A 9,358-nucleotide genomic window follows, 5' to 3' on the forward strand; every position below is an offset into this window, starting at 1 on the left:
CAAGCTTGGGCAACTAGGATAAAATCATTAACATTGATATCTCCACATTTCCTTGAGAGCATTCAAAAGAAAAGACGGTGACACAAACAGAGAAGAAACAGATTATATGGAGGCAGAAGGCACATCATAGATGAACGCTTCACAAGCGCCAGCAATAGACCCTGCGATGTAATCAACATTCCAGAGGTAAGTGTTAAATTTTGATACACGCAAGCAGGGACCATAGAAATGCATAACATGCTCTTGTGTAACAATTTGAACTAGCCAGATCTGTTCTAATCTTGGAAAGAAGATTCAACGATCTCATTAGTTCTTTTGGAGTTTGAATCAAATTTTCAAACAGAGAATAAGGAAGTGTTCACATACATGTTATATCCACAGTTGCTACCCACGTTTATACCACTGAGAACCAAGTCAGGAAGAGAAGGGAAGAGTGCTTCCGATAAGCCCAGTCCAATTCGCAGGGGTTCCTACAGACAAAAGTGCTACATTTCGATATATATATATTTTTTTTTCCCAAATTGAGATTTTATATATTTCAAAAGACTATAACAGTCCAAGTTCACACTACAAGCAAATGCTTCGTACAAGAACACCACCAAAAAATCTGTTAGACAAGCTCCTTTGCTTAAACCCAAACACCCATCTAGAGCACCAAAAAATAATTCCACAACTCTTACCTAAAAGCATTAGATGTTACTCTTTCATTGCTGTACCAAAAAATCAGTTAGACATTTCGATATATATATACAGGTTTTTTTAAAGAATATATTTAATGTAAGAGAATTTAACTTAGGTTACTTAGGTTAGAAGTTATCTTGACCTAGGTCTAGTACTGAAAGTAAAGACACAAACGATTTAACGAGTTCCCGGCCCTCGGCGCGGTACGTCTCGTGGGAGAACTTCTGCTCCCAAAATCCACTAGATCAAAGAGACACTAGAAACACCAAAGTAGTGTTCTAGATAGTTTGTTACACAAGTATCAAATACTCTTCACAAGAGAATACAACAAAACCCTTAGATCAACTAGACTTAGGCCTAAGCTATTGATCTTGTATTGTTGTCTCTTTCCCATTGCACTTCACCTTGATCTGAATACTTGTTGTTGTGTGCTCTGATACAATCTGCTTGTATTGTACGGCTTAACCTAATCAACATACTCACATTGTGATTAGGTGTTTCAGCTGGAGTGGTCCTGCCTGTTCTTGGCCCAAATCACACTAGCATTGCTTCTGGTCCATCTGTCTTGCCGAAGCCCAAGCTATATTCACATTTAACAGTTCATACCAAAAAAAAACAATATACGACAACACAATCCCTGAGCTTTATGGGATAGTGGTAGTGGCTGATATTTTGATTCTATCTGGTTGTTTTGAATTTGTATATTTTAGATGGATCTCTAGAGAAGCAAACTATGCAGACGATCTAGTTGCAAAACAGAGACTTGGTGTAAATGGGCCTTTATGACCTCCACTTAAAATGAACGTGTGTTTCGAAAAAAAAAGAACTGAGTTAGAGCACCTCCAAGATTTTAATCAATATAACAATAATAGTTTATTTAGAATTAAATTAAATAGTAAAATTTGGACATTTAAAAAAAATCTAACAAATAATAGTTGGACAGCTTGACTTTGAGTATTTGGAGAAGTTCTCAAAGCAACTTTGGAGAGAAACTAATTCTACCATCTCTCTTTTTTTTCAATTTTTTTTTTTAAATAGTCTAGATACTCTTTCTGATACTACCATTGGAAATGCTTTTATAACAGAAGAGAAAAGGCAAGAGCCAACATATTTGGCAAAACATCAAATCTAAAAGCTCAAGGCTTTTGTCCATAAACTCAGTAGCAATTGTAGAAAACAAACCACAGACAGCGTAGGCTTCAGCTCCATCAATCTCAACTCTTTGTGCAGTGAGGGGTCTACTCCATATTATACTGTGGCTAACAGCAGATTTCTCCCTGAATATGTCTCCAAACGTTACAAAATCACGTACACAAAACCAAAACCAAAACCAAAACTGTTAAAACAAAAAAGAAGAGAGAGTAAAACGTACGAATCAGGCGCGCAGACGCGAACGTCGTAGAGGTTGGTGGAGACAAGGACGCGAACGAGAGCACGAAGACCATGCGCAATCTATTCCATCGTCGTTGGATACCGTGATGATGGGACGTTCACCGGAGATACGAGCTTCGCCGTTGAGTTCCATCGCTCTGGTCAGAGAAAGAGAGAGTCTAAAGTAAAAATAAATCGTTGCGTCTTCGAGTGGATGTTTTTTTGACCAATCTTCGAATGAATGTTTTCCTATTATTTATACTAAATGGCTAGTTAACTATTCAAAATTTTGTAATTAAATTTATTACCCAATTAGTATACTAACTAGTATATTACTATATGAATTTTTAATTGAACATGAGTGGATTAGGTAAGTAACTAACCAAAAAGTTGAATTTAATATTTTGTTTGCATGGATAATTAATATTTTCCTGATTAGTTTATGTCTTGGTCAACATTTACCTACTCCCTACTGAATAATTTGCAATAACTATATTCTATCACTAATAATAACCGTTTGAATAATATTCTCGGCAACACCTAAATCTTTAATCTTCTGAGGGCAACAAAAAAAGATTTTCCAGCTTCTGAATGTCACATACTCTCTTTTCAGATATGCCATCCAAATAAATCACTATGAAACTGTATTATTCATCTTTCATCTCATTGCGTAGAGACAAAAATCCTAAGGAATCCTTATGTATCCCAACTTGATCATATAGCTAGTAGATCTCTTATACAGTTATAGCATTGTCTTCGTAACTCTTTAAGCCCATACAAAAATTTCTTAAACTTGCACATAGTCTTCTTTCCCAACAATTTGGGAACCCTCTAGCTGAGTCCTATATCTCTTCCTCTAACTCTCCATCAAAAAAAAATGTTTCAAAATCGAGTTGTTCAAGATCCAGATCTTGACATGTCACTACTGCTAGCATTACTCCGATAGAGGTGTGTCTAAACACAGTTGATAAGATATCGTCGTAGTTCATATCTTTTCTTTAATTGAAACCTCTACCAACAATTTAACCTTTATACTTGACTCCTCTACTAGTTATATCCATTTCTTAATCTTAAAGATCAACTTGCAAGTAACACCTTGAATATCGGCTGGTGTTCAACTCAAATCGTATTAGATTGATTCTTGGTAATACTGGTGCAAAGATTTAGAATTTTATGATCTCATATGCAAGACAAATCCAAATCTTTGAGTCTGACTTCTTTTCCATACTTGCCATCTTAGTAGGGTTGCTTTAGTAAACTTTCATCAGCAGCGCCTATAAGACTTGTTCTTTTTCAACACTTGCATCTTAATTTGTCAGAGACGAAAACGTTTCTCCTTATGAACTTATCTGTCTTAATGCTTATACCATACTTTATTTCTCAGGGAAAATGACATTTTTCGACCCAAACAATTCCAGTCGTGCCAAATACGACATGAACAAATGATTAGTATTAAATATAATTCAAAAATACTACCTAAATTTTTTAAAATGTGCCAAAATCTACATTGAACGTAACATAAGTTAGTCAATCGTTAAAAACAAAACAACGTCATTTTGGTTTAATATTTTTTTTTAAAATATGCTCATTTTGAGATTTGAACCCATGCATTGATACACTTTAAAAGAGACACTATAACCAATGGACTAAAGTAAATGTTTGATATATACTTCTTCATCTTCTCCAAATAAAATTTTGGTGATAATTGTTTCTGATTTTCATAAATACATTAACATATCTTTAATATACTTATATTATACTAAATATAAAAAAATTTAAATTTTAAATTATGCAAAATTAATTATAATTAAAATTTTGAAACTATTTAAATTTTTTTATTATATAAATTATTTTAATTTTTAAAACTAATGGTATTTTGCTTTTATTTTTCAAAATTAATATATTGTACTATATATTTTATGTTTTTATGTACTTTAGTTCTTGTTTAATGTGTTTAATATTTTAAAAAAAATATTTCCATGAAAGAAAGGTAAAAGTCCTTTTAACAAAACCAACATTTTGAACAAAATATCACAAATATATTATATTAATTTTTAAAGAAAAAATTACCATTCAAATTTTTAAAATTACAATAATTTATATAAGAAAACTTAATAAATAGTTTCAAAACTTTAAGTATATTTAATTTTGTATCATTTAAAATATTTTATTATTTATATTTTAGCATAATATAAGTTTATTCAGGATATGATAATTAAAAACATGTTAATATATTTATACAAATCAGAAATAATAATCACCAAAGTTTTAATTGGAAAAGATGAAAAAATATAGTAGTATATATAGTTTCAAATTTGTAATTATAAATCAAACATTTACTTTATTCCAGTGGTTAGAATGTCTCTTTTAAAGTGTATATCAATGCATGAGTTTCCATCCCAGAATAAATATATTTTTCAAAAAATATTTTTGAATTATAATTAAATTAATATCGTATTTAACACTGATCATTTGTTCATGTCGTATTTAGCACGACTAAAATTGATTGGGTCGAAAAAGGTTATTTTCCTTTATTTCTCTTGTCGCAAACTTCTCCAATTATTTCACTTCGATACCAGTCTGTTCTAACATGGGTGAAACAAGTAAGATATAAAACTAATGCAAAAGTACAAATTTAATGTGGTTCACTTACAATGGGGTGGCTACCTTTACGAGTAAAAGAAATGCTTTAGCTAACAAATGACTCCACTCCATGTAGAAAAATTTACAACATACAGTCTGTTATTTATATATATATCTTGCACATCCAACGATCTACAACGTAACCTATCTTTAATCGGTTGCGGGATTTACACAATTACACATATGCGCAATCTAATAAATAATTTGCATATCCTCAATCTGTCATATTCAACATCTTCTTCATATAGCAAGTTAAAAGAGAATATATTTTAAGTGCTTATAAATAGTCGTTTCTGTAATCCCTCTTTGAATAAATGTAACATTTATGACTTTTCTTGGAGTTTATATAACATGGGCACCTCCTTAATTGATTGTTAATGGCTTTTGATCATTTCTTACTACCATTATCATCATCTCTATGAATCTGCTCCAGCCGAAGATTGTTTATGTATGTACGATTTGTAATTGATATTTATTCAAGGTTGTGTGCATAGAAATGTTGTGCTTCCTGTAATTAATTAATTATTATTTATCATAAAAATCGACTATTTATGGTGAATGAAAAGTTCTTTAACAAGATCACATTTTCTAAAGGAAGACTCCCAGAATGTTTGGATTAAAATATCGAAAGACTGGATAAACTGGACAACTGTTATCTATAAAAGCAAGTTCCAAGCACACATAAATAAACAATACAAAACTAATGTTGAAAACATGATCAATCACCATCAGGGTTTATTTATGCCCCTCTTAATCTTTAGTATTATATCATCTCTGTATTTCTCACAGGGTACATTTGAGACAACATGTGGAGAGTACCCACCATTTAGTTGTAACAATACGGCTAGTTTCAACAGAGATAGCTTCAACAAGGGTTTCCTTTTTGGTGTCGCTTCAGGCACTTATTTTATTTCAGTCTTCAATACACGACATAATTGTTTCCCTTGCAACCACAAGCAAACAAAAGCCACATCTATTTAGTATATCAAAGTGTCTGTTGATATATATATATATGTGTGTGTGTGTGTAGATTCCATAGTCCATGAGATGTATTGGTTTGACTGATTTAGCATTAGATTTCAGATTGAGGGTGCCCAAGGAAGGCTTAAATATTTGGGATGGGTTTACTCATCGATATCCAAGTAACTTGCTTTTTTTTTGTTTTCTCAAAAAAAACTTGCTATTTCGGTATAAGTTTTAGCTCTCTCTCTCCCTCTCTCTCTCTCTCTCTCTCTCTCTCTCTCTCTCTCTCTCTCTCTCTCTCTCTCTCTCTCTCTCTCTCTCTCTCTCTCTCTCTCTCTCTCTCTCTCTCTCTCTCTCTCTCTCTATGTATATATTAAAACTGCTTGTAACACAAATATATTTGGATTTTCTTGGTGTAAAAACGACTAACAGCTAAGGGAAAAGATAAATCAACCGGAGATATCGCTGCTGGCTCTTACTTGCATTATAAGGTTGGTTATAAATTTTCATGCTATAGGCTTTAATATTTTCCCCATTTAGACAATAATCGATTCAAAATATTTTTCCATATGTGACTATGCATATAAAATACATGTCCCGTATAATGCTTATAGGCAGATATAGACGTGATGAAAGAAATTGGGGTCGATGCCTACAGATTCTCAGTCGCATGGTCCAGAATCATACCAAGTACGTCGTATATAACTTCTGTAGATTGAAACGGCCGGCCTCATTGAAAATTATATAGTATGTATATTTTGATTAGGAGGAAAGGCTAGTTGCGGTGTAAATGAAGAAGGAATTGGTTACTACTATAAATGGACTTGTATCGAAAGGTATATGCAAAGATTAACTAATTAATGTTGGTGGATAAATATTATGTATTTACTTTGCATCTTTCAAACTGGTTGTATTGCAATTTCCAGGCATTAAGCCATTCGTCACACTCTTCCACTGCGACCTTCCTCAAACTTTGCAAGATGAATATGAAGGTTTCTTGGACCATCAGATTATGTACCCTCATCTTCCTTTTCTTTCTTGATATTCACTAATTCTAACTGGTTTTTAACCACTTGATTTTTCTTTTCTCTCTCTTATAAATTGTGTCTAGCGAGGACTTCAAAAGTTACACGGAAATTTGTTTTCAAAGATTTGGTGACAGAGTCAAGAACTGGATTACGATAAATCAACCTTACACTATTCCTACACGAGGCTATGCAACTGGTACAGACGCACCTGGACGATGCTCTGCTTGGCTCAACAAAAACTGTTATGCAGGCGACTCCGCGACTGAGCCTTATATTGTTGCGCATCATGTCCTACTTGCTCATGCAACTGTCGTGAATCTGTACAGACAAAAGTATCAGGTTCTTAGATAAATGCAAAAAAGAACGTTAATTAACTCAAAATGTCTATAACTATCTAACTAAGACAATATACTATTATAACTACAGCTAATTCAAGCAGGGGAAATTGGAATCACAATGATAACGAGATGGTTTCTTCCATACAATAACTCCGACGAAAATCTTAAAGCAGTTGAACGAGCCAAAGAGTTTTTCCACGGATGGTATGTTATATGTTTTTTTGTAACTTGGCATATTTGTTATATGTTCCTTCATTAATTTACGTTTTTAGTACGGGATAGGTTCTTGATCGAAACCTAAACTAATATTTTAAACCTGTATGTTTTTTTTTAAACACTGTATGTAAAACGTAAAATTTAATCAATATTTATAGATGGTGGGACTTGTATCGTGACCTAGACCCACATGGAGTCTCTTCATCCACTCCAACAAAACCACCGAGTCACACGTTAGATTTTTGGGTTGTTTTATATATAGCAATCTAAAGAGGGACACTAATATCAATTATATACAGGTTTATGGATCCGCTAACAAAGGGACACTATCCATTAATCATGAAGCAAATATTGAAAAAGAGACTTCCACGGTTTACAGCAATTGAAGCGTTACTAGTAAAAGGATCATATGATTTTATTGGAGTCAACTATTACATGACACAGTTTGCAAAAGCTGTTCCACCAGCTAATCCTAATAGATTAAGTGTCATGACGGATTCACAAGTTGACCTTTCTTGTAAGTCTATCCTTATTTATGACGACTATTTGGAATGCATTTAATGGAAAGATCATAGTTTCTAGGGTTTTCTTGTAGATGTTAATGAAGACGGTCCCATAAGTCGATGCGTAAGTTTCATGCGTGGTTAACATATATAAATTAATATGCGGTAAAATATATGTTAGTTGATGATTCGTTTTGTTACCATGATAATTAACGAAGCCATTTGGAGATGTCTACTACCGTCCAAGAGGTATATTAGATGTACTAGAGTACTTCAAGACCAACTATGGCAATCCCAAAGTTTATATAACGGAAAACGGTAAGTACGTGATGATTGTTGAAGAATTATTTTAGATGTTTTTACAAAAATTGTTTTCATGTTTTCTATGAATTTTTATAAATTAATAATCAAAGGTTTAAGCTTTATAAAATTTAGTCTATTAAGTCACTATAACTTTGAAAATGAAAATTGATAATAGCAGTAAATGATGTAGTTATAATAAAGGTTAATGTATTCTTTTAATATGTAGGAAAACATAAGAAATCTATTTTAAAATCGAGGGAGTAGTAGTTATTATGAAAATTCTCTTACAATATTCTTTTGTTATGATATGTTTTAAACATATGTAGGCTTTCGAAGTCTTGATAGCAATCGGTTGGCCGATGAAATCAAGAACGATAATGAGAGAATTGGATTTATATGCAGTCATCTTTGTTTTATTCGATCAGCTATCGAGTCAGTCTTCTCTGATCTTTTCTTATTCAGTGCAAATTTTAATTGCTAGGTCTATAGAAAAAAAAAGTATATATATATATATATAAATATATATGTTGCGTGTGCATATATCATCATTTCATAAAAAAATGCTACATATATATATATATATGCTTATTGACACAAAGTTAATATCAGATTTTTAAAGTTTTCAATATACTTGTTTTATGTGGAAGGAAATAATATGTTAATTTACATCCATTTGAAATATATTATTTGTATTAAAGCCTATGTGATGAACATGATGCAAAAATATGTCAACTGCTAAATTAATATTTAAATGATATATAGAATTCAAATTGTATTGTTTTTTTGTTAACAATTAACAGGAATGGCTGTCAAGTGAAGGGATATTTTGTTTGGTCTCTAGGAGATAATTATGAATTCTGTGATGGCTACACAGTCAGATGTGGATTGATGTATATTGACTTTGCTAACATTACACATGATAGAGATCTGAAATCTTCAGGAAAATGGTACCAAGAGTTTTTGAAGCCAAAGCAAAATGTTATCACAAAAGTGCAAGATTATCACTCGCAACGTTTTCTGTATGATTCATATACACATCCCCAATCGAGAGATACACTAGCACACACTGCAAGACATAAATGCCAGTGTCCTGTTGCAACCACGTCAATTTGTACAGAATGTGATGCGGTTTATTCTTAAGACCAAGCTTCTTCACCGTGTCTTTAGCAGATGCCAGAATCGATAAATGAATTTACAAACCTTCCAACTAATAATGCATTGCGAATACATAAATTATTGTGCTGCGGAAATTCATTTTTATTTTACCGTGGAAGAAAATCTAAAGAAGAATAGATATTCTACCATGGACTAA

General features: G+C 32.3%; 1 pseudogene; it reads left to right on the forward strand.

The window, feature by feature from the left end:
* The first annotated feature begins 5,443 nt into the window (after window positions 1-5,443).
* LOC106370038 lies at window positions 5,444-9,358 on the forward strand (annotated as a pseudogene).

The sequence above is a fragment of the Brassica napus genome, chromosome C1 (assembly GCF_020379485.1).
Source record: "Brassica napus cultivar Da-Ae chromosome C1, Da-Ae, whole genome shotgun sequence".
NCBI lineage: Eukaryota > Viridiplantae > Streptophyta > Magnoliopsida > Brassicales > Brassicaceae > Brassica > Brassica napus.